Source organism: Ovis canadensis, chromosome 13 (assembly GCF_042477335.2).
Source record: "Ovis canadensis isolate MfBH-ARS-UI-01 breed Bighorn chromosome 13, ARS-UI_OviCan_v2, whole genome shotgun sequence".
Taxonomy (NCBI): domain Eukaryota; kingdom Metazoa; phylum Chordata; class Mammalia; order Artiodactyla; family Bovidae; genus Ovis; species Ovis canadensis.
The window spans coordinates 78,791,546-78,817,811 of NC_091257.1; the positions used below are offsets into that span (position 1 = coordinate 78,791,546).

At 43.5% G+C, this 26,266-nt stretch overlaps 1 protein-coding gene across 10 annotated transcripts in view; it reads left to right on the top strand.

Annotated features, from left to right (window-relative positions):
* The window catches only part of RALY (RALY heterogeneous nuclear ribonucleoprotein), an 85,215-nt gene that overhangs the window by 24,754 nt on the left and 34,195 nt on the right, over positions 1–26,266 (top strand). For 8 of the 10 annotated variants that reach the window (XM_069548350.1, XM_069548344.1, XM_069548347.1 and 5 more), the window contains exon 2: positions 12,332–12,414. The exons of the other annotated variants lie outside the window; for them this stretch is intronic. The gene's annotated coding sequence lies outside the window, so the exon portion shown is untranslated. The remainder of the gene's footprint in view (positions 1–12,331; positions 12,415–26,266) is intronic. 10 annotated transcript variants of the gene reach the window in all.

Sequence of the window (26,266 nt, forward strand, 5' to 3'; positions counted from 1 at the left end):
CTTCTTTGATGCCAAAATCCTCTGCATGCCTGCCCCTCCTTCCTGTGTTCTTTTAAAAAAGAAATTAATGGAATCTGTTCAGAATACCCCTGAAATGAAATTACATTTTTAACTCTAATTACCCTAATTAAAACTTGACAGCTGTAATCCTGGAATGGCAGATATGCTAAGTACCCCATGCCTGTGACAAGCTTACTTACCCAGATGGAATGTTCTGTTCTGGGTTTAGGAGAAAAATTCTTCTGTGTATTTGTTTTGTTTTGTTTTTCCCTATCGGCCATTAGTCTTTGACCTCACAGCTTCCTCAAGCTGGGATAGTCTCACTTGTGGGTTACAGGACCCCTGAATCTCCGCAGCGGTCCCTTTGCATTCAGAGGTGTTGCTCCTGATGATTCTTACCACATACCTTTGAGTTCTCGCTTCAGTTGAGGTTGGTCTACATCCTCTGAGCCTGTCCCTGGGTGAAATCCCCTGCCTGTGGGGGACCTGCACTTTTTAGAGGGCTGTCTGCTGATCTAGGGCTACATCTGTGTCTGGGATCAGTTGATGGCTGGTATTAAGGTTACAGTTTGAGGTCAGGGACAAGGAGCTCTGAAAATAGGATTCCTCTTCTCTTCACATGTATCAGCATAGGCTAGAAGCAACTTAGTGAAATGCCTGATCTTGACCCCTGTCTTGACTAGTTACCTGGACAGATAAGGAAACATGTTGGGGAGGGAGGGAGACAGTCCTTGAAACAGCCTGAAGGCTCTGTTGATTCTGTGAGTAATCTCACGGTTCTATTAGGACCAAAGATCCCCATGTTCTAGTTACTTTCTCGTAGCCTGAAAGCCTGTTCAGTCAGTGGACACTGGGTGTTAAGTACTGCAAAGGATACAGAGTTGAATAAGACACACTCTGTGCCCCCTGAGAAGCTTAGAATTGTGGGGGGGAGTAGGGAGGCAGTAGTGGATGAAGGACAGCCATATAGTGACTAGTTACATAAGACAGAAAAAAGGTAAGATTCCCCACAGGTGTTAGCATTTGAACTTGCCCCGAATAGGTAATATTGTCAGAGGAATGGAGAGGGGCATTGCAGGTTTTAGGGAATAGTGTGATGGTAGAAAGTTGCCAGGTGATAGTCTGCTGTGATTGGAATACAGTGAGCAGGGAAGGGTATGATAGAGGATGAGATTAGGGTTTAAACTATCCTGTAGGTAAAGGGAGTCCGTTGGGGCTGTAGGGCTGTAGGGCTGTGATAGGAGTATGTGTGGTGGATTGAGAGACAGGGTTATTGGAGACAGTAGATTAGTTAGAACAGATGTCAAGTAAACTGTGACCTGTGGGCTGAATCAGTCTGCAGCCTCTTTCCATGAAGTTGTACTGGGACACAGACAGCCACACTGATTTGTTCATCTATGACTGGTTTCATATTACCTTGGCAGAGTCAAATACTACAGAGACTGCTGGTCCTATACAGAAAGTTTGCTGATCTCTGAGTTAGAAAGTAATTATGAAAGTTCTGTAAGAGGAGATAAATGTTAAGAGTAAGCCTGAAATGAATTAGAGGTGTCAAATGAGACTTCAGAAGCTGAGGCAGTATGATTTAACAGAGAACACCTCCCCTACCTACCTCTCACAACTTTGTAAGAGTCAAATTTTCTGAAGGTCACCATGTCACAAAGGACACAGGACATGGGTAAGTCCTGATTTGCCCTTATTAGCTGTGACCTTGGGCAAATCACTTAACTTTCCCAGAAGTTTAGATGAATGTGTTGACTGAAACAAAGAAAAGAACCAATCAGGTTTTTCCTCATGACACAGAACTCTTATTCTGCTACTTATCTATGCTTCACCCCCTAGATTATGTCTAGGAAAGACAGATATCCTAGACAGCTTGAAACATAGTTTATAGTTTGAGTTGTGAAGTTGGGGACAGGTGGGCAGAGGTTGTGGGAGAAGGGCTCATGATAGTTTGAGGGCATACTGTGCCCTTCCCCTTCCCTAACTGCTGGCACTTGTTCTGTCCAGATATTTCTACCCTTCAACTTCCAGAGCATATTAAGTCCCTGCAAAACAAAAGGCTGAGTTGATTTCTTAGTCACCTTTCAAAGCAGGAAACGACATAAGTATCACTTGGCATCTCTTATGTTCTCCCTGCCACTACCTTGAGCCCCCAGTGCCTCACTCCCTTTTTCCTAGGACTATGTGTGTCTACCCTGGAGGACAGGAAAAATCACTAGATGGGAGACTGCAGTGGTGGGTCCCAAACTTCTTTCTCCCTTCAGCTTTCTGTGTGACCTCAGCCAATTTGTTTTGGTCTCTGGCCCTTCAGATGACTTTAGCCAGCTCTTGGGATCTGGACTTTGTTCTGTAAGACTCCACCTTAGGATCACAGTCTTTTCCCTTTTTTTTCCTTTTATCCTGTGTACCCCTCTCCTTTCAGTCTGGAGTATTTGTGTAAGTACACACCTCATTTGCTTCAAATTCACTGCCTTTGAATATGAAGAGAATAGTCATATCGTTAGCTGTTTTTATTGACAAGGTTTCAGTAACTGGCACTCAATCTAATTACTGGAGTGGAACAGACACTGGAGGTCAGGTCCAGCTGACCCTAGGGTTCAGCGAGGCATGGTGTCTCCAGGATGGGCCATCTAGTTCAGTACAGGCAAACATTTGGCCCTGACATCCTTGATAGAGTAGAGGAGTAAGGGCCAGGCACTGATCCAGGCAATTTACATTTTTTGTTCTTTCTCATGACTCTGAGATAGGTGATATTATCACAGATAGCATTTTACAGATGTGGGAACTGAGTTTTAGAGGATCATTCAGTAGACAGTGACTGACTCATTGAGGATACAGAGGAATACCAAAGTATTCCCTCTCCCCAAGTAGGGGATAACGGTGGAAAAAACAGACATCAAAACTCAGGAAGGCAGTTAAATAATAACGCCTAAGGATACCCAGTTTAGGTGGCCAGATCCGGGGATCAAACCCAGATCTGTATGCTTGCTATTTCCACTCTGCCATGCTGCCTAGGAGAGCAGGGAGGAAGGGTTGATGTCCAGGCCCTATGGGTAGGGGATGGGAATTAAGTATTTCTTGCCAGGAGTCAGAATTATTTGAGGGCTGAAGCTGAATCCAACCTGAGGTGATAGAGCTAGGATAGAAGTGAGAGAGAAGGGAAGAGGTTTTAGAGGCTGATAGGAGATTGTCTTCAGGTTAAAAAAAAATTAAAAATTTTGTTACGATTCCACAGATTATTCCAGTTTAAGAACTTGAACCATTTTCTTCTCACCACAGCCTTTGTGAATGGTGGCGTTTTTTCCCGGAGGCCCTGTCTTCCTGATTTTCTGACCGTGGCTAGGCAGGCAGGTCATGGCTAGCTTTGAGCATAGCATCTTTCATTCTGCTGCTTCACCCTGGGTCTTTCTCTGTGATGCCTCCAATAGTGCTAGATTTGATTTCTTCATCTGTCAAATACGAGGATTGGACTAGCTGACCGAGGTCCTAGTGTTCTAAAGTAGTTCTTTATCTATCAGGCCTGAAATTCATTCTTAAAGTTAGTTCTGACCCCACCTTTGGTATCTACAGTCTTCATGTAACTACACTGAATCTCAACTAAAATTCACAGATTGTGTTTTTGCCTGACCATCTACTTGTGGCTTAAAATTTGGGGTAAAATTGGCATTGTCTCTGAGGTCCTGGCCTTCTACCCCAGAGCCCCAGTCCTGGGGCTGAATCCACTTCTGCAGAGCTTTGTCATTGCTTTCTAAATACCTATTTGGAAACTTATATGTGAACTTGAAATGTGCATTTCCAGGTTCCACATTGAGGACACTTCCAAAGTTATCTGTACTATAGGAAGTCTGAATGATGTGGGAAGTGCTCTGGTTAGAAGTAAGGAGACTGATTTGGGCCTTGCCACTGCCTGCCTTCCTTCCACCACTTTGGACAGCTCTCTCGTCATTCTGGTCTTAACACCCCTTCTGTAAAATGGTGGGGCCTCTTCCAGCTCTGGTCTCATCAGGGACAAAAAGCCATCTTCTGTACCATTCATTTGCAGCGCACTCTCTTGCCCCAGCTTTGGTTTGTTGGTTACAGATTGTAAAGCCTTAGATTCTCGCTTCCAGCTCCGGAGGGGTAAGGGGAACCATCCAACTGTCTCATTAGCATGGAGAAAAGAAAACAGTAATTACTTGTGCCTCCCTTGATGATTCCTGCAGGGTTGGTTTTTTGGGGAAGGAAAAGGGGAAAACTGGAGATAGCTTCAGCTGAGGAGGGAGAAATGCTGTTGGCTGCCCAGAAAAGGCAAGAATGATTGTCTTGCATGTCTGTTGTATTCTCTGGACATTCCTCCAGGCAGCCTAGACACTGCCTGGATTGAGTTTCATCTATTTATGGCATGTATAGTGTTCTCATACATGGACATGAATTGGGCTCGAGAGCCCTAATGTCACCTGTCATTAAGAAAGCAGCTGCCCTCCCAGGCCTCTCTTTGTGATATGCTGTGCATCCTGACACCTGTCTTTATTGCGGAGTAGAAGAGGGTTTTACTGAGCCATTTTGTGACTTGGCTGCATTTTTATTATGTTGTGAGGTCATCTTTTTAACCCCCACAGCAACACAGCCAGTTGGTTTATTATGCCGGGGCATAGGCAACACACAGTAGAGCCAATCAGAGTCAAGGTCAGGTATTCTTGTCTTTGGAAGGAGTTTGGAACTGCAAGACCATGGGGTTTGGTCCAGGCTGGGAAGAGCTGACCTCACAAAGATTGAGGCAGTTAGGGTTTTGAGGCCAAGATGTTAGGGGGCAGGCTAAACAGAACTAAAATAGATTGGCAGATGTGGCTCCTGGGACAAAAACTGTTTGCTCTGTGGCCAGTCTCATACTCCCTGCTGTCTGGGCAGTTGCGCACCTTCACATACTGATGGTACAAAGAAATGGGTCTGAGACTCCCTGCAGGAGAGCGCTGCCTGATTGGACCTGGAGCTGTTATGCTATGATTATGTCCTGTGGCTGCTCGCTTGTGCCTTGGTTGTCACCCTGGAGGCCTAGAGAACTAGCTTCCATTTTCCTTCCTCTGTCCCGAGGAAGATGTCACTTCAGAAACACCTTTTCAGTCTTCCTGTATTCCCTGGAGTTTCCTCTACTCTAAACAGCAGGGATTCTGTAGGGATGTTGTTGTTCAGTTACTAAGTCGTGTCTGACTCTTTGCAGCCCTGTGGACTGCAGCATGCCAGGCTCCTCTGTCCACTGTATCCCAGAATTTGCTCAGATTCATGTCCATTGAGTCAATGATGCTATCTAACTGTCTCATTCTCTACCCTCCCCTTCTCCTGCCTTTAGTCTTTCCCAGCATCAGGGTCTTTTTCAATAAATCAGCTCTTTGCATCAGGTGGCTGAAGTATTGGAGTTTCAGCTTTAGTATCAGTCCTTTCAATGAATATTTAGGGTTGATTTCCTTTAGGATTGACTAGTTTGATCTCCTTGCTGTCCAAGGGACTGTCAAGAATCTTCCCCAGCACCACAGCTTGAAAGCATTAATTCTTTGGCACTCAGCCACCTTTATGGCCCAACTCTCACACCTGTACAAGACTACTGGGCCTGGCAAAAGTGACTCAATGATAGGTATTTTTTTTCCATCTAAGTACCACAAAAGATGAATCAAACAATAAAAAAGACTTGAGAGAAAGGAAAAATGTACTTTCGCTATTACTTATGTATCATTGGGGCTTCCCTGGTGGCTTAGAAGGTAAAGAATCTGCTGACAGTGCAAGAGACCAGGGTTTGATACCTGGATCTGGAAGATACCCTGGAGAAGGGAATGGCTGCTCCCTTCAGTATTCTGGCCTGGAGAATTACGCAGAGGAGCCTGGCAGGCTACAGTCCATGGGGTCAGTTCAGTTCAGTTGCTCAGTGTCTGACTCTTTGCGATCCCATGAACCGCAGCATGCCAGGCCTCCTTGTCCATCACCAACTCCTGGAGTCCACCCAAACCCATGCCCATTGAGTTGGTGATGCCATCCAACCATCTCATCTTCTGTCGTTCCCTTCTCCTCCTGCTCTCAGTCTTTCCCAGAATCGGGGTCTTTTCAAATGAGTTAGCTCCCTGCATCAGGTGGCCAAAGTATTGGAGTTTCAGCTTCAACATCAGTCCTTCCAATGAACACCCAGGACTGATCTCCATTAGGATGGACTGGTTGGATCTCCTTGTAGTCCAAGGGACTCTCAAGAGTCTTCTCCAACACCACAGTTCAAAAGCATCAATTCTTTGGCGCTCAGCTTTCTTCACAGTCCAACTCTCACATCCATACATGACTACTGGAAAAACCATAGCCTTGACTAGACGGACCGTTGTTGACAAAGTAATGTCTCTGCTTTTGAATATGCTATCTATGTTGGTCATAACTTTCCTTCCAAGGAGTAAGCGTCTTTTAATTCCCAGGCTACAGTCCATGGGGTCATGAAGAGTCAAACATGGCTGAATAACTAATGCTTTCACTTTTTCATCATTAAGGCCCAAAGCCTTAGTTATTCTCATTTATTCCTAATAACCTTTTTTTGTTGTTGTTGCTGCTGTTGTGTTTCTTTATTTTTTTAGAAATAGACTTAAATAGTTTAACTGTTTCTTGACAATCTTGCTTGATCCATCAGAAAATCCTGCAGGAAAGTAGATACTATGACCCTTATTTCACAGATACAGAAAAAAGATCCAGAAAGGTGAAATGACTTGACATGGAAAGTCAGAACATGGAGCTCAGAGTCAGAACATGGAGCTTGAGATCTTGGTTGGACCTTCTAGACCTTAGAACAAAGGTAGATGGGGCAGGTGTTTTATTCAGTCACAGGTTCCCAAAGTACTTCATATCTTCTACTTGCCAGACTCTGTCAGATACTTGAGTTGTTACAGTTAAGATCCTCCTCCTGCTGCTGCTGCTGCTGCTAAGTCGCTTCAGTCACAGCAGCAGTAAACATCCTCTTCTCTTCTCCCCTCCCCCTCAGTTCGGTTCAGTCGCTCAGTCGTGGACTCTTTGCAGCCCCATGAAGCGCAGTATGCCAGGCCTCCCTGTCCATCACCAACTCCTGGAGTTTACCCAAACTCATGTCCATTGAGTTGGTGATGCCATCCAACCATCTCATCCTCTGTCGTCCCCTTCTCCTCCTGCCCTCAATCTTTCCCAACATCAGAGTATTTTCCAATGAGTCAGCTCTTCGCATCAGGTGGCCAAAGTATGGGAGTTTCAGCTTCAACATCAGTCCTTCCAATGAACACTCTGGACTGATCTCCTTTAGGATGGACTGGTTAGATCTCCTTGCAGTCCAAGGGACTCTCAAGAGTCTTCTCCAACACCACAGTTCAAAAGCATCAATTCTTCGGCGCTCAGCTTTCTTTATAGTACAACTCTCACATCCATACATGACTACTGGAAAAACCATAGCCTTGACTAGACGGACCTTTGTTGGCAAAGTAGTGTCTCTGCTGTCTGGGTTGGTCATAACTTTCCTTCCAAGGAGTAAGAACCTTTTAATTTCATGGCTGCAATCACCATCTGCAGTGATTTTGGATCCCAGAAAAATGAAGTCAGCCACTGTTTTCCCATCTGTTTCCCATGAAGTGATGAGACCAGATGCCGTGATCTTAGTTTTCTGAATGTTGAGCTTTAAGCCAACTTTTTACCTCTCCTCTTTGACTTTCATCAAGAGGCTCTTTAGTTCTTCTTCACTTTCTGCCATAAGGGTGGTGTCCTCTGCATATCTCAGGTTATTGATATTTCTCCCAGCAATCTTGATTCCAGCTTGTGCTTCCCCCAGTTCAGCATTTCTCATGATGTACTCTGCATATAAGTTAAATAAGCAGGGTGACAATAAACAGTCTTGACATACTCCTTTCCCTATTTGGAACCAGTCTGTTGGTCCATGTCCAGTCCTAACTGATGCTTCTTGACCTGCATATAGATTTCTCAAGAGGCAGGTCAGGTGGTCTGGTATTCCCATCTGTTTCAGAATTTTCCACAGTTTATTGTGATCCACACAGTCAAAGGCTTTGGCATAGTGAATAAAGCAGAAATAGATGCTTTTTCTGGAACTGTCTCACTTTTTTGATGATCCAGCGGATGTTGGCAATTTGATCTCTGGTTTCTCTGCCTTTTCTAAAACCAGCTTGAACATCAGGAAGTTCACGGTTCACATATTGCTGAAGCCTGACTTGGAGAATTTTGAGCATTACTTTACTAGCTTATGAGATGAGTGCAATTGTGCGATAGTTTTGAACATTCTTTGGCATTGCCTTTCTTTGGGATTGGAATGAAAACTGACCTTTTCCAGTCCTGTGGCCACTGCTGAGTTTTCCAAATTTGCTTGCATATTGAGTGCAGCACTTTCACAGCATCATCTTTCAGGATTTGAAATAGCTCAACTGGAATTCCATCACCTCCACTAGCTTTGTTCGTAGTGATGCTTCCTAAGGCCCACTTGACTTCACATTCCAGGATGTCTGACTCTAGGTAAGTGATCACACCATCGTGATTATCTGGGTTTTGAAGATCTTTTTGTATAGTTCTTCCCCTCCCCCTACCCCCATTCAAATCATTGGATTTTGAGGTAGAAAGAGCTCCAGAGCTGATGTTGCTACATGAGTAAGGCAGATCATGAAGCAAGCACATAGACTTTGGAGTAAAGTAAAGCAGACCTAGGTTCAAATCCTGGCTCTGCTGCTTACCAGCTCTTTGACTGAACGATACATTTAGCCTCCTCACCCATCTTCAATTTTAGTCACTAAGTCATGTCCAGCTCTTTTGTGACCCCATGGCCTGTAGCCTGCCAGGCCACTCTGTCCATGAGATTTCCCAGGCAAGAATACTGGAGTGGGTGCCTTCTCCAGGGGATCTTCCTAACCTAGGGGTTGAACCTGTGTCTCCTGCATTGGCAGGCAGATTCTTTACCACTGAGCCACCAGGGAAGACCCATATTCAGTTACCTTGGCTATAAAGTAGGCATTCCATCACTTGCTTCATAGGGTGTTAGGATTAGGAAGGTTGCCAACATAACAACTAGTCCAGCAGTAGCCCAGGTCTTTCTGTCACCCTGCATCAAGGCCTGGCCTAAGCCATTGCTGAAATGAAGCTTCTGAGGCCACTTCTAGTCAGACTGATTCCCCCTCTTCCCCTACTTTTACAACACATAGCACTCTTAAAACTGTTAGGTTGTGCGTAATATTTTTTTTTTTAATATATTTGATTTATAAGGTTGTGTTATTTTGTATTAGTTTCTGGTGTACAACAAAGTGATTCAGTTATATGAATGTGTTTTTTTTGTATTCTCTTCCAATATGATTTATTGTAGGATATTGAATATAGGTTCCTATGCTATACAATAGGACCTTGTTTATTTTATATATAGTTTGTATCTGCTAATCCCAAACTCCTATTCTTCTCACATCCCCCCTTCCCCTTTGGTAACCATAAGTTTGTTTTCTGTGTCTGTGAATCTATTCCTATTTTGTTAATATTCATTTGCATCATATTTTAGATTCTACATATAAGTGGTATCATACAGTCTTTTTTTTTTTTTGGCTTATTTCACTTAGTATGATAATCTGGGTTCATCCATGTTGCTGCAGATTGGCACAGTTTCATTCTTTTTTATGGCTGAGTAATACTGTATTGTGGTTTCATTAATCACTGTAAAGATTCAGTGTTGTCTTGTGCTGACATAGCCATATTTTCAAGAGGTGGCAGAACTCACATAATGAAGACAGGTCTGGAATGAGACCATAGTGGGATGAGATCTTTCCAGTTACCTGAGTACTGCTGTACCAGGCTGTGTGTATATGGAGTTCTTCAACCGAGGCCTTCAAGGCAAGTCAGTTGTGCCATGTTGGGAGGTAGAGCAGTGGAAGCTGGATCAATGGAAAACTCAGCTAGCTATTTATGTTAGATCCAGCTTTTAAGACACAAGTCTTCCAAACTTTCTGAAGTAGGCATACTTTCCTATCTACCCTTTGGCCTTAGGTGTTTTTTGATTCACTGGATAGGAGACTTGGGAGGGTTTGCAGTTGACAGAAAGAGCTGTTGACGATTTGGCTGGGTCTCCCACCTTCACTCTTGACCTTCCCTCTCCTGTTACAGTATCACATTGATTCTGTATCAGTGGGAATTGTATCCCTGTTTTATAATTAAGGAATCTGAGGCTCAGGTTAAAACTCAGGTCTTTTGTTAGGAGATAGCTCCATAGTAAGAGTATTAGAAATTTGAACACAAATCTTAACTGACTAGGTCTTCATTGTCTAGAAGCAGTAGTAATGTTTACATGGAAGAAAAACAGAGGAACTGTTCTGAAGCCTTAGTGGATGGTGAGGACAGAGCTTTGATTGTAGTCACAGCCAGAGGTATTTTGAAGAACACAGCAGAGAGGAGAGGAAGGGTTCAGGATAACTTCACCTAATTGCTAGGCCTTGAAGATTAAGATGAATTTGAATATGAATAAATGAAGAGTCATTCCAGATGAGACAGCAACATGGATAAAAGTATGGTAACTGGAAGGCCCACAGTCGTGAGTGATGACCAGACCCAGGGTATAAGAGTCTAGAGAGCAAGGCTGAGGTGATTTGGAGTCATGCCATTTTTTTTAGCAGGGGAGTGGCATTAGGAACAGGAGTCTGAAAGTGTGGGCTCCAGTAGATTGGAGTGGAAGGGGCGGTGGAAGACTAGTCAAAGAGAGACCAGGGAAGAGGCTACTCTTAACAGCCTGTCCTTGTAATGTCAGTAAATTCTAAGAAATATTCCAGTAGTGCAGGCAGGAGATAATGAGATCTTGAACCAAGAGGAAGTTGACACAGTGGGGAATAAAGATGGTTGGGATGTAGAGCCATTAGGAAGAAAAAAAAAACCCTTCAAGGACTTGGGGATGAGGGAAGAAGGGGTTGAAGAGCCTGAACATTTTGAAGTCTAAATATGTACTTGAGAGAATTGTTACACTGTTTGCTGAACCATGGGGACTGGGAAATGGGAGAAGGGTTCACAGTTTGTTGACATATTATTTAATTGGAGGAGCTGATAGTCCTTTCCTATTACCTCCCACCTCTTAGTGCCTCCGCTTTTGGGCTTGCTTTTGGGCTTTAACCCCAGCCTGCAGAGATCCTTTAGTTCCTTGTGTTTGCTACTGTGTTCATACCTGGAGCCCTGCCCCCAGATCCTTCTACCCAGGTCTTACAGCAGCTGTCATTCCTTCTCGGAAATAAAATAGTACATGTAAAGTGCTTAACCCAGTACTTAGACGATTTCAAAGTGTGCCTTAAATGTTATGGCAGTTAAATGACTGTTGTGGTGGTGGTGATTATCATAGCTTTGTGCTCACGGTATCCTTTGGAACTACCTGGCTGAAGGACTCAGGAGTCAACTGGTGTTTAGTAAAAAGCCTGGACTGCAAGTAAATGGAGAGTATCCCAGCGTTGGATATAAATGAGGGCTCTGAGTCATGTCAGCCAGGACTAGAGCATGCGTTTTCTGTCTTTTTTCCTTCTGTTTTTTGAGAAGTGGTATAATATATGATTAAGAAGGCAAGCCCTGGAGGTTGAACTCAGGTTGAAGCCCCGAGTCTACCATCTATTAGCTGTGTGACTTGGGGCAAATTTACTTAGCATTTCTGTATCTGTTTTCCCTTAGAAAAAGTGAAGACTGTAATACCACACCAACCTTACAAGAGTTCCTAAAGATTTAATGAGTTAATACAAGCAAAGTGTTTACAACGAGGCTTGGCACTGTGCTACTGTTCTCTTTACCCCAGTCATTTCTACCCCACATTCCAAGTAATAATATAGGAGTTTCTCTGTCCCAACAGAGGACGGGGTAAGTGGAGAAAACTGAAGTCAACATCATAGTGCTTGGAAGTTTGTCCCATCTGGGTTCTAGGTTTTGGAAGCCTGGAGGAACTCTTTCTTTCTGTCACTACGTTCTAGTTCTGTAGACTTTCTTGTTCTTAGTGTAACAGACTTCCTCTTGCCCATTATTGCCTCAGGGCTTTTGTGCTTATTTCCCCTCTCTGAAGCTCTCTTCCTCTGATCTTTGCAGATCTCACCCCCTTACTTGGGTCTCTGTCTAGCGACTGCTTCTTGGAGAAGTCTTCCTTGACTTTCATCTAAAATAGACCTCATTTCACTCAGAGTCGTCCTTTCTTTCCTTGCTTTGTTTTATTTTTCTTTATAGCCCTTAGCACAACCTGAAACTGTTTATTAACCTTTTTTTTTTGCTAGGTTGCAAGATCTGTGAGGGCAGGAACTTCAAATGCATGCATTGACCTAAGCTCAGGCCTGTTTTGAGCAAGACCCTGACTGACTTCTCTCTGTTTTAGGTGAGCCCTCTTCCCTGAGGCAGTTGGTGCTGACCCTGTAACACAAAAGAAGAACTTGCTGGCTGAGCTCAGCCTTGCTACTGGTGAGTGAGGGTACCTGGGCAAGCTTGGGCCAAGATACAGGGTAACTAGTTTGGGGCTTATTTTTACCCTTAGTACAGGTAACATGGATAATTACTCTCCTACTCCGTGCCTAAGAGACTGTCATAGGCAGACAGTCTGGGATCACTTGCCATGAATAAAGCAAAAGCACGCTCATTTCCTGCTGGCTTCTGCCTGCTACTTTCTGCTGCGTGGTATCCTGGACCTAGCTAAACCCATTCTGCCACAAGCTCTCTTAACATGACTTCATGCTGCTGCTGCTGCTAAGTCTCTTCAGTCGTGTCCGACTCTGTGCGACCCCATAGACGGCAGCCCACCAGGCTCTCCCATCCCTGGGATTCTCCAGGCAAGAACACTGAAGTGGGTTGCCATTTCCTTCTCCAATGCATGAAAGTGAAAAGTGAAAGTGAAGTCACTCAGTCGTGTCTGACTCTTAGTGACCTATGGACTGCAGCCCACCAGGCTCCTCCGTCCATGGGATTTTCCAGCAAGAGTACTGGAGTGGGGTGCCATTGCCTTCATAGCCTTTTCATACCTCCCACAAGCTCTCTTAACATGACTTAATAGCCCTTCATAGACTTTTCTGATTTCAGTCTTGAGTGTGACCTACCAAGCCCAGACTCAGTTTTGGGAAATCCTGTGGTTTTATCAGTCCTGCAGAATATGGATCATCAGTGGAGCTGGGGATGCAGTGTTAGAGTGGGGCTTTGTGAAGGGAAAGTCCAGCAAATTTTAGAAGGAAGACTGCAGATGGTGAAATAGGATGGGAAATCAACATATTAAGAATCAGTTGTGTTATGGATCTCATTTATACTATATAAAAATCCCATTTTATAGATGAGGGAATTGAGGCTTAGGAAACTGAAGTAATATGCCCAGGGTTTACGCCTGGAAATCCATAAAGCTGATCTTAGAATCCAGGTCAGTCTGTGAATACCATTCTCTCTGACTTGGCATGCTTTCTTTGGACTGCTAATCTCCTTGGAATCATGATTTTTATTATAAAATTCAAGAAGACAGACCTTCTTAGGGGTTCAGGAAGGAGGCCTAGTTATTTGAAAGGCACAGCAAGGCAGGCAGGAGTTGGGGGTCCCTTCTGAGCAAGGACATTTTTAGTGAGGTGGGCCAAGAGGCTGGAAGAAAGAACCTCCAAGCAGGCGGAGACCCAGGCTTAAATATGAGTGGAAGGAGAAGAAAACATCTATAACACTTGGGACCCCATGAGCACTTGGGCTAGCATGGACAGGGACCTGGTGAGCTGACTTATAGTTGGAAAACCTGGGGCTTTATTGTCTCTCTCAATAGTTACCTTTGGATAATCTGTTTCCCTATTTTTAAGTTGTTAGAGTGCCTCCATGTACCTTCACATGTTTATTTTGTGTACACCAACCATATAGGATGTTGTAGAGAATCAAATGGGAAATGCAAGTTGGAAAGCTTTGGGAATTGTAAAAACTGAAGTGAGAGAAGAGAGAAGAAAGTGTTATAGGTATCTCTGGCATTCTCAGTCCCTGACCTTTAGCCACCCCACTCCCCAAAGGCAAAAGGGAAGGTTTTGCTTTGGAAATCTACACTGTAAATTTTCTCCCATGCTCTTCTCTTCCTCTCCTCCTGCTGCAGGCCCTACCAGAAAAAAGTTGAAAAGTTCCACAGATTCAGTCTTTCCAGGGCACAGAGACAGAACCAGGCAGCATTGGCAGCCATCATTTGCAGCATGTAGGCTGCGGAGTACAGGTTTAAATGCACTCTCACAGCCTGGCTGCAAGTCCGCGGCCAGTACAGATATTATGGTTGTTTTCAGGAGTCCATCCCCAGCATGTGTCTGTATTCACTGACTGCTTCCACTGGGATGTTGCTTTGTTACCTACTGTTATCTTAGACCAGGAGGGCTGTTCCTATTTTGGCCCTAGGTTCCCTACCTACTGCCACCCCTCACTATTGTTAGTGAAAACTCATGTATACTGTAGCCTCATATCCTATCAGAGGCCGTGATCATTACACTTTTCCCACCATTTCTCTCGCCCTTGGCTGGTGATAGAGGTCTTCATACTCTCTTCGTGTTCTGTAGTAAGGGACATTCTGTTCTTCCCACTGCCCGCCTGAGGGTCCACAGAGGGATCCGTTCCTCCACCTGAGGCTCCTGGAAATCCACTTTGGCCAACCTTCCCTCCTTTTCTAAGTCTCCAGACACTTGGCTGTCATCTCTTTTGTCTTGGTTAATCTAATGTTCTTTAGCTTCTGGCCTTTCCATGGCCTGGGCATCAAGCTTGGATTTTACTGTTCTTATGACAACTGCCCTGCTAAGTAGTTCCATTGTTGATTCTTTTAAAATATGAATGGTTCCATGTAAAAAACTGTATAATATACTGATACTCATATAATAGCTTATTTATCTAACATCCTCAATTTTCCAGAATCCAGCTAAAAAACAAAAGGTAGCAAAGCATTGTTATCCTTAATACCTTGCACAGTGCTAATTTATTCCTGTTTTTATGTGTTGTTGTAACAAGCTTAACAATCTGGTTTCTAAACCCCCAGAAGATTAAGAACAGGGCATATAAAGGGGAGGAGGAGCTGCTATATTAGCAGCAGCAGAGGTGAGAGCTGAAAGCCAACTGTAAGGGAGATATAAAAGAAGAATGATAAGACAGAAAAGTCAAATGGGTATGAAGGCTGTACTTTAAGGGCAACAGCCCTGTAGACATCTGTACACTTCAGTAAGGTAGGGCTAGGTAATTTTTAAGGTAGTTCTTGAAGGCCAGTAGTATCAAAGAATGTTTAATTACTTGCAGTGTCTGCTGTGGTATCAGATGCTATATTGAATGCTCTACATAAATTGATTTTCTTTTCATCACACCTTGAAAGGTAGGTGGTGATATTCTCATTTTATAAATTATAGAGACTTAAGAGAGGGACACACCCGCTCCAGTGTTCTTGCCTGGAGAATCTCAGGGATGGTGGAGCCTGGTGGGCTGCCATCTGTGGGGTCGCAGAGTCGAACACGACTGAAGCGACTTAGCAGCAGCAGCAGCAGAGAGGGACACACAGGCAGTGACTGGAAGAGCTAATAAACTTAGAATTTAAAAGAATCTGGCTCTAAAAAGCCAAGTTTTTTCTATTATTCTACACTAACTCTTCAGCCGAGGCCTAAAACCCCAGTCCTTCTCAGCCTCTTGGGACAGTGGTTCCACCCACCCCACCGGCCCCAACCCTGCCTTTATTCATTCTCTTGAATATGAATGTCTTTTCCTTTTAAAGATATCCATTCATTCAGTGCCTATTTACTGAGTGTCCACTATGTGCCAGGCACAGTTTTAAGTGTTTGAAATGTAGCAGTGAAAATAGTTTTGTCTCCTGTAGCCTAAATTCTAGTGGAATATAAACAAATGAATATGTATGAAGAAAAATAAAGCAGGAAAAGGGAATAGGGAGGGACCATGTGATGAAAGAAGGCCTCCATGAGAAACTAAAATCTGTACAGAAATATGTACAAGATGAAGTAGTATGAGCTGTGTGTATATCTTGGCGAATAACATGCCAGGCATAGAGTTCAGTAACTTTGGAGGCCCTGAAATAGGAGCATGCTTAATGTTTTGAGGAACAAAGGAGACCAGTGTAGCTAGAGATGAATTGAGCAATAGGAGGAGTGGATTATGGAGAAGTCACAAGGGTAGACAAGGACTCGGATCACGTGGGGCTTTATTCTCAGCGAAATAGGAAGCCGCTGGATATTTTTGAGTAGATGAATGACATAATCTAACATCCATTAAAAAAAAATCCCTCTGCATGATTGTATCGGCCAGGACCTCCAATATGTTGAACAGAATTGGTGAAAACAGACACTCTTACCTTGTTCCCAGTTTTAAAGAGAATGGATTCAGTCTTTCTGAGTACTTAAGTGTGATACCAGTAAGTATGATGTTTGCTGCAGGGCTTTTTGGTAGACTTCTATTTATAAGGCTAAGTAAGTTCTCTATTTCTAGTTTATTCAGAGGTTTTATTATGGATGGATGTTGAATTTTGTTTGTTTGTGTGGTTTTTTATCCTCTATTCTACTAACATGGCACTATGATAATTGATTTTGGGATATTAAACCAACATCATTCCTAGAATGAATCCCACTTGGCTATAGTGTATAATCCTTTTTGTATGGTCTTGATTTGGTTTACTAATATTTTGTTGAAGATTTTTGCCTGTATTCATGAGAGATGTCAGTCACTATAGTTTTCTTGTTATATCTTTGGTTTTGGTGTCAGGGTAATACTGGTCTCTTAGGCTGGAGAGTCTTCCCTCTGTTTTCTGGGAGAGTTTGTGAAGGATTGTGATTTCTTTTTTGAATTTTTTAGAAATGTATTTCTTATTTTAATTATTTTTGGCTGCGCTGGGTCTTTGTTGGTGCACTTGGTCTTTGTCTAGTTGTGGTGCACGGGCTTCTTTCTCATTGTGGTGGCTTCTCTCCTTCTGGAGAACGGGCTGTAGGCACCTGGGCTCAATAGTTAAGGCTTATGGGCTTAGTGGCCCTGAGGCATGTGGAATCTTTCTGAACCAGGTACTGAACTCAAGTTTCCTGCATTGACAGGCAGATTCTTAACCGCTGAACAACCAGGGAAGTCTTCATTTTTAAATGTTTGATAGAACAAGCCATGTGGACTTGAACTTTTCTCTGCTGGAAGATTCTTAATTACTAATTCAAAAATTCTCATTGTAGGTCTACTCAGATGTACTGTTTTTTTTTTTTTTTTCCTTTTGTGTCGTTAATTTGTGTGTGTCTAGGAATTTGTCCCTTTCATCTAAGTTGTTTAATTTTGTGGCTTAAAGTTGTTCATAGTATTGTCCTGTAATCTTTTTTAACTCTAGAAGGTCAGTAGTGATAACCCTTTGAGTAGTGATAACCCTTTTTTCATTCCTGATTTTGGCAATTTGTATTTTCTCTGTTTTTCTCTTGGTCAGCCTTACCGAAGGTTTAATTTTGTTGATTTTTTTCAAAGAACCAGCTTTTGGTTTCATTGTTTTTCTGTTCCACTGATCTCTTACTTTAATATTTGTTTTTCCTAACTTTAGCTTGCTTTGGATTTAGTTTGTTCTTTTTCTAGTTTCTCAAGTCTTCAGTCACTTTTTTAAGGCACTCGCATCCGAAATGAAACTCTTCTTCAGGCATGACTGACCTGCGGACTGTCACATGCTCCTCAGTAGTAGTCTCTGGAGAACTATCTGGAGCTTCAGGGAGGGCCTGACTGAGACACAGTGGGGGAGACAAGTGGTCCACAGTGTTGTGCCACCAGCAGGAAGGGGTCTAGGGCTTGACCCGTGGCACCCTGGATCCTGCCTGCCCCAGGTGCCCCACCACCACCTGAGATTTGTGTGGGTGGGCCTGAGATCCCTTGCCCTCAGACAAAGGGTATGTGCCCCCATGCTGGCTGGGGCAGGCCTAAGATGTGGACAGTTTGGTTGGTGGTGATGTGATACATGGAAAACCAGGCTTTCTCTACTTTCCTAGGAGATTTTGCCTGATACAGAGCTAGAGGAGACCATGGCCCACCTCACAGTCTTCAGAGACAGATGGCTTTGGAGTTCCTGTTAATGACTGAGATTCTAAGCAGAAATTTGATTGCATCAACGATATAAGGCTTAAAGGCAGATACCAAATAAGTATGCTTACAAATAAGGGTACTTATTTGTGCCCTTTAAAAGTTTCCTCAGTGTTCAGTTCAGTTCAGTTGAGTCACTCAGTCCTGTCCAACTCTTTGCGACCCCATGGCCTGCAGCACACCAGGCCTCTCTGTCCATCGCCAACTCCCGGAGTTTACTCAAACTCATGTCCACTGAGTCGGTGATGCCATCCAATCATCTCATCCTCTGTCATCCCCTTCTCCTGCCTTCAGTTTTTCCCAGCATCAGGGTCTTTTCAAATGAGTCAGTTTTTTTTTCACATCAGATAGCCAAAGTATTGGAGTTTCAGCTTCAACATCAGTCCTTCCAATGAATACTCAGGACTGATTTCCTTTAGGATTGACTGGTTGGATCTCCTTGCAGTCCAAGGGACTCTCAAGAGTCTTCTCCAACACCACAGTTCAAAAGCATCAATTCTTTGGTGCTCAGCTTTCTTTATAGTCCAACTCTCACATCCATACATGACTACTGGAAAAACCATAGCCTTGACTAGACGGACCTTTGTTGGCAAAGTAATGTCTCTGCTTTTGAATATGCTGTCTAGGTTGGTCATAACTTTCCTTCCAAGGAGTAAGTGTCTTTTAATTTCATGGCTGCAGTCACTATCTGCAGTGATTTTGGAGCCCAGAAAAATAAAGTCAGCCACTGTTTCCCTATCTATTTGCCATGAAGTGATGGGACCAGATGCCATGATCTTAGTTTTCTGAATGTTGAATTTTAAGCCAATTTTTTCACTGTCCTCTTTCACTTTCATCAAGAGGCTCTTTAGTTGTTCTTCACTTTCTGCCATAAGGGTGGTGTCATCTGCATATCTGAGGTTATTGATATTTCTCCTGGCAATCTTGATTCCAGCTTGTGCTTCATCCAGCCCAGCGTTTCTCATGATGTACTCTGCATATACATTAAATAAGCAGGGTGACAATATACAGCCTTGACGTACTCCTTTTCCTATTTGGAACCAGTCTGTTGTGCCATGTCTAGTCCTAACTGTTGCTTCCTGACGTGCATACAGATTTCTCAAGAGGAAGTTCAAGTGGTCTGGGATTCCCATCTCTTGAAGAATTTTCCACAGTTGATTGTGATCCACACAGTCAAAGGCTTTGGCATAGTCAATGAAGCAGAAATAGATGTTTTTCTGGAACTCTCTTGCTTTTTCGATGATCCAGCAGATGTTGGCAATTTGGTCTCTGGTTCCTCTGCCTTTTCTAAAACCAGCTTGAACATTTGTAAGTTCACGATTCACGTACTGTTGAAACCTGCTTGGAGAATTTTGAGCGTTACGTTACTAGCGTGTGAGATGAGTACAATTGTGCGGTAGTTTGAGCATTCTTTGGCATTGCATCTTTCTTTGGGATTGGGATAAAAACTGACCTTTTCCAGTCCTGTGGCCACTGCTGAGTTTCCCAAATTTGCTGGCATATTGAGTGCAGCATTTTCACAGCATCACACCATCGTCTTTTAGGATTTGAAACAGCTCAACTGGAATTCCGTCATCTCCACTAGCATTGTTCATAATGATACTTCTTAAGGCTCACTTGATTTCGCATTCCAGGATGTCTGACTCTAGGTGAGTTATCATACCATCATGATTATCTGGGTTGGGAAGATGTCTTTTGTACAGTTCTTCTGTGTATTCTTGCCACCTCTTCTTAATATCTTCTGCTTCTGTTAGGTCCTTACTATTACTGTCCTTTATTGAGCCCATCTTTGCATGAAATGTTCCCTTGGTATCGCTAATTTTCTTGAAGAGCTCTCTAGTCTTTTCCATTCTATTGTTTTCTTCTATTTCTTTGCATTGATCACTGAGGAGGGCTTTCTTATCGCTCCTTGCTATTCTTTGGAACATTGCTTTCAAATGGGTGTATCTTTCCTTTTCTCCTTTGCTTTTCACTTCTCTTCTTTTCACAGCTATTTGTATGGCCTCTTCAGACAGCCATTTTGTTTTTTTGCATTTCTTTTTCTTGGGGACGGTCTTGATCCCTGTCTCCTGTACAGTGTCACGAACCTCCATCCATAGTTCATCAGGCAGTCTATCAGATCTAATCCCTTGAATCTACTTCTCACGTCCTCATCTGTAGACATGAAATAACAATTTTTATCCAGCAGCTGCAAAAGACGCATTTCAAATAAGTGCTGTATGAAACTGTTAGATACTATATGCATGTAAGGGACTATTAATGTTAGGAATTATGGTCCTAGGGACTGGGACAGCCTGAGAAGAGCAGGAGCCGTGGCAGTACACTATTGCTCTTCAAGGTGTGGGTCATGAACAGCTGACCAAAGTGGATGTTGCAGCTTAATGTAAAGTGGGGGTTCATTGTCTGCCAGTGTTAATCATCCAGTGGCTTCCAGGAGTTTCTGTGGAGAAACTCTGAAGCTTGAGAGCAGTTCAGCTTAGATGCAGCTGTCTCTGTTCTCTCCCCATCCAGGAATTTTGCCCACATTTTATTACTTTGGTTCCAGAGGCAGCTGGTTTTCTTGAGGGTTACTGTCATAGGAAACAGGAAGGTCAAGCTCACTTAGAGGAAAGGAGTAGTATGCAAAAGACTCTGGGTCCCGTTAGGCCCTGTGTCCCCCTCCTTCCCCAATTTTCATTAAGATTAGAGGATCTTTCTGTCTGCTGGAGCAACAAACTTGACAGAGGAGGGACTGGCAGCTCCTAGAGGGAAATTTTAAGGCTGTGGCAGAGAGGTAGGATCTGAGCTTAAAAATAAGGCCAAGAGATCAAAAACTCAAGCTGGGAAATCATACATCAGGAAGCCAAGGTCCATCAGCAGATGTGATGCTGGAATCATGAGATGAGTAGGACATGGAAAAAGGGGACTTACGACTTAATGGGGCAGATGCGGAGAAAAGCCCCCAACGTATTCTACAAAAGATCACATTAACACAAAAGCAGAAATTGCTTCTTTTGAACTACCCATTATTTTGTGTTATCTGAGTCTCTGCTGTTACCCTCTACCTTCATCTCCCTCCCCACGCCCCCAGTTAGCATAATATGTCAAGAGTTATTTTACTTAAGTGCGTAGGGCAAGAGACAGTGTTATCTACGTTACAACTGGTCTTCAGGAAATTTAATTAACTGCATCTTTCCCACCGTTGTAAATCTTGAAAATCTCAGGCTATGTGCTGCTGGGGAAAGAGAGGAAGTTATAAAGCCAAAGATTTGAATTTACTGGGACATTCATTTCCTGTGTGACTAACCTCTGAGCTGTAGTTTCCTCTTCTGCAAAATGGGAGGAATGCCTATACAGTTATTGTGGTGCTAATAGGAGATGATGAAAAAAATACCTGGCTAGGATTGGTGTTCAAGCCACTCGTGGTTGATATAAATTCTGATATTATGTGTTCAGTGTCAGATTGTGGTAGAAAGTTGGTATTGTGGTAGAAGTTGGTATTGGTTTTGTTACATTTCTACTAACTCAACCTTGCAGAAGTATTTAATATCCCTGAACCTTAGTTTCCTCAGCTCCAAAAAGAGGGAATGAAGCAGAAAGGTATTCTATAATTGCTGGTGTATCTCTTCCAGTTCTGTGCCTCCAAAGGCAGTTGGTCTGTGGTTCAAAAAAGGAGTCGGGGGTGGGGCAAAAGAGAAGGCTCACCTTCAGTCCTGCTTAAGGCTTCAACAGGGAGGGACAGTTAGAAAGAGTCATTATCTGAGTATAATGAGACGTGTCTGGGAGTTGGCTGCAGGGGCAGTAGCCTATCTCTCAACATTTGGGGTTGGGGGAGGGTGAAGAAAACAATGATAAAATCAGAATAGCCTGGGAGGTTGGAGACTGAGTTGTTATCAAGTATGAGAGAGACCATGAGGCACAGAGCCCAGCTTGTGCTCTGTTACCCGCTTTCTGGGTGTTGCCAGTAAAGCTGTTTCTCTTTTTTTAGCCTCCATATCCCCATCTGTAAAATGAATTAGGCGGTGTATTCTCCAAGGGCCTTTTAGGGCTTCCTAAAATTTCATCATCTGCTCTCTTCTGGCTCTCACATTGGTTTGTATCCAGCTTGTGCCCTTGGTGTTGAGGATTTCATTTACAGAAGGCTTCTTAACTTGCCAGGCTAGCACTAGAGTAATATTTAGAATGCCTTTGAAACCACTGTTTCAAGCCACTGTGAATCATCAAACTTTCAAGTCCAGAAATGCCTTGGTCCACCTGGCCTGACCCCCTCATTTAACACTGAAAGATGATGCAATAGAGTAGAAAGACTACTAAGGGACTTCCCTGACACTTCAGTGGTTGAGATGCCGCATTCGCAATGCAGGGGGCATGAGTTTGATCTCTTGTTGGGCAACTGAGATCCTGCATGCTGGCTTTGACTCCCAGCTTTGACAGCAGACCTTGACTTCAAATTACTGCCAGTAATTAACTTAATCTCTCTGAGCCATAGTATCAGCATCTGAAAATGAGGATAGTGATAAGAGAGTAGGCACATAAAGAATTATTATTATTTGGAAAAGAAAAAAACTGAGGCCTGAGAGATGATACCACCTGCTCAGAGTCAAGCTCAGGCCAGAATCTCTGTCTCTTGTCCAGGGTTTTCTTGTCCTCTAGAGCCAAGGTCAGCTACGTATGGAGCAGCAATGATTGGAACTGAAAGCATGTCAGCTTTCTTAGCATCTCTGCCAACAGTCTTCTCAATTCCCCTGGGGTGTGTGTCAATAACACAGCCCGCACTTGTTTTAGAAACAAGCTCTTCACAAGCACTCCTGTTTGATTTGCTTTGGCTGATACAGGATCCAGATGCTCTTAGAATAGCACAACAGACTCTCCAAATCAGCCCATTCCCATTCTGAATCACTCACAGCTCTGATCTGCTGCTGGCTGGGGTTTGTTTGGCCCCTAGGTTTCCCCCGACTCCCACCTGTCACGTGAATCTCTCCAGTCATCTTTTGCTATTGGTTCTTTCTCTCTTGAAGGAAGTCATGTGTATTGAGTGTCTACTATGTGCTAGGTATTGTGATAGGTGCTTTAAATTAAAACTATCTTTGTTAATCTTAGTAAGTCCTTAAGTTATTAATAGCTCCAGAAGGAAAATCTGAGGCTCAGTGAAGTAAATGAATTGGTCAGAGGTCATCTACCTAGTATATGAAAGAGCTGGTGTTTGAACTCAGGTTCTCCTGGCTCCATAGACCCCATGCATTTAGCTCTTTCCTGAGTATCATACTGCCTCTGGCCTCTGCCTTTCCAGGAGGGTAAAGTGTTCATGAGTGCCCAGAAAGGGGGATTCGGTGGCTTTAGAAATTGGCAATTGGGAATATCTCCATGCCTTCAGTGCATTTTCCCATTAATTTCTTCTGCTCTACCCTGCCTCCGGAAGAGGCAAGGTACTCTACCAAGTTCTCTAGGATCCAAGTGTGTGGCCCAGAGGTCCAATCACTAAGTGAGAGGCCAGGTTTCAGTCTTCAGCATGGAACGTGGATTCTCTAGTAAGAAGTGTCCTTGTCATTTTCAAAGTGGAATGAGGGGAATACTCAATGAGCCCCTTGTATGCCCAGCTCTGAAATGCATGGGGTGTGAATATCTCAAGTGTGATGAGCTTCCTTCAGGGACCTGGCAAGAGAGGAGGCAGAGGCATACATATATAAAAGAGTTAAGAAGATTGCTCTAATAGGTCTTCAAACCTTTCATCACTTTCAGTTTACAAAGTGCCTTTCTTATAGAGATCCTTCCTTACTTATATAAGGAAACTGAAGGCATCTGCCTTTATTTGGCAGAGTCAGGGGCTAGAGTCCACATCCTTAGTTTTGATAAGGTCAGTGAATCTAAGCCCTCCTGGAAGAGTTCTTCTCTGTGGCCTTGGGTCCCCATCAGTCTTCATTTGCAAAAGGAGGGGGCTTTTAGTCTCTGCCCTTTTCTGAGAGCCCTCCTCTGCCCACTGGTTCCCGTGCCTCACTCCTTCCTGCTCAGCTGCTGCTGCTGCTGCTAAGTCGCTTCAGTCGTGTCCGACTCTGTGCGACCCCATAGACGGCAGCCCACCAGGTACCGCCGTCCCTGGAATTCTCCAGGCAAGAACACTGGAGTGGGTTGCCATTGCCTTGGGCCTTCTTAGTGAGACCCTCTTCTAAATGATATGTTTTAAATGTAGGCTAAGAGGAGATATTTTCCCCAAGATCATTTGCCATAAAATGATGGGATTTCATGGCCAGTAGGAAGAGATCTTAACAGTTACCAATTTTTTTGAGAAGTCCTTTATTTAAACACATAGTTCAATGTCTCAAACAGAGCTGCTCTATTAGAAGTGGCAATGGTGGCCCCAGAGGCCACTGGTCCAGCCTCCCCCTAACCCTCATCAGAAACAGCCTTAGGCATATGACATCAACCTGCAGGGTTGAAATAAAACAACACTGACCTCGGTCAACTTTCCCATTTTATAGTTGTGAAATTGAGGCCCAGCACAGGGCAGTAATAGGCCCAAGGTTACACAGTGAATTAGTGGCAGGTCTGACTCTCAGCCTTGTGCCCTCTTTGCAACACTGAACTTAATGTCATTTCATGACACATGTTCTCCTTCACTAATGTTCTGTGCCTAGATGTCAGGCGTCTTTTGCCTCCTGGTATCTGATTCCTGTGAGGTAGGTGGGTAGGCCTGTGGATGTGTGTACCACGTCAGGGCATAATTCTCATCCACGTGGTGAGCGTGTGTCAAGTTGCATTTAACTCATTGTGGGAACTAGCAGAACGAGCATTGCTGAGAAACGATTTATGTTGGTAGTGGAAAAAGGATTAAAATGAGGTTGCTAAATGAGATCCAAAATTAATGTCCTAATGAAAACGTAACATTTCATGTTGTCTTCTCTACTTAAAAAAAGTGCACTTTCTCAGTTTTCTATACAATAACCTGTAACTTGGCAGAGTTTTAAAATATTTGGGCCCTGTTTGTGAACAGTAAGTCCAACAAAATTCTCTTCTGCAAGAGTATCATGTGACTCTCAGATGCATACTAAAAGAGGTCCTAACATGACTGTAAGGGTCACACAGTTTTCTTTTTGCCTTACTTCCAGTTTTTAAATAATTTTCCTTAAGAACACACCACTGAACATGATCAGAGTCTCTGGCATTAAAGCTGATCAGAGCTCTTCCAACTCAGGAAGGCATCTTTCTGCTCAGGGCACAGACCCAACTTCTTTCCTGAAGCTTTTGCAGCTGGCAGCCATCAGCAGGACCTTAACCTGTCTCCCACAACCTTGGTCACTGGCTTGGAGTTTGACCTTTGCTAATCTTAGACTTGCTTCTTCCCCTTCACCCAGTCATGGAGACTTTTTTCCCTGTTTCTGGTTACCCCTGGGACCATCTTGGATGCAAAGAGGTCACAGAGTTCCACCTGGAGGAAGTTTGTTTTGAGCAGAGTTTTACTTGGGCAAAGTAGGCACCTGCTTTCATTATGAGTTTTTGTGTCAGCTGTTTTGCTTTTCTCATCCCCAGTGCTATCATCCAAGGCCAGATTATAATCCTCTCTCACTGACTTTTTAATTGTTAACTAATTTGCCTCCCTGGGTTCCCTTGTGGCTCAGTGGTAAAGAATCCACCTGCCGATGCAGTAGACTTGGTACCTACTGCGTGGGTCAAAAAGATCCTCTGGAGAAGAAAATGGCAACCCACTCCAGTATTCTTGCTTGGAAAATCCCACAGACAGAGAAGCCTGACGGGCTACAGTCCATGTGTTCACAAAAGGGTGGGATACAACTTAGCAACTCAACAACAACAAATTTGTCTTTGCTAGTGAAATATAACTTCCTTTTTCTGAGTAAAACTCTGTTCAAAACAAACTTCCTCCAGGTGGAACTCTGTGACCTCTTTGCATCCAAATGGCCCCGGGGGTAACCTACCTCCAGTGTTTGCCCTGAAATATAACTTCCTTTTTCGCTCCATAGGTTTTAAGATACATATTTTATTCCTATCAGTTTCCTCCTCATAAAACCTCTGAAATAAAATCTGGTCTCCTTAGCATGACATTCAAGGCTCTTTAAATACTATTTCTCTTCTTTCCTTTCAGCTTCTTCTCCAGTTCCATAAGAGTTCATATTAGTGGGTAGAAGTATTAGGGAAAGTATTGCACAACTTCAGGACAATATGAAGGAAGACTGACCTGATCCAATCTGCCAGCGAAGGTTAAGAAGTGTTAGTTTTGGTGCCATGTTAGCATTCAATATGATAACCATTTATG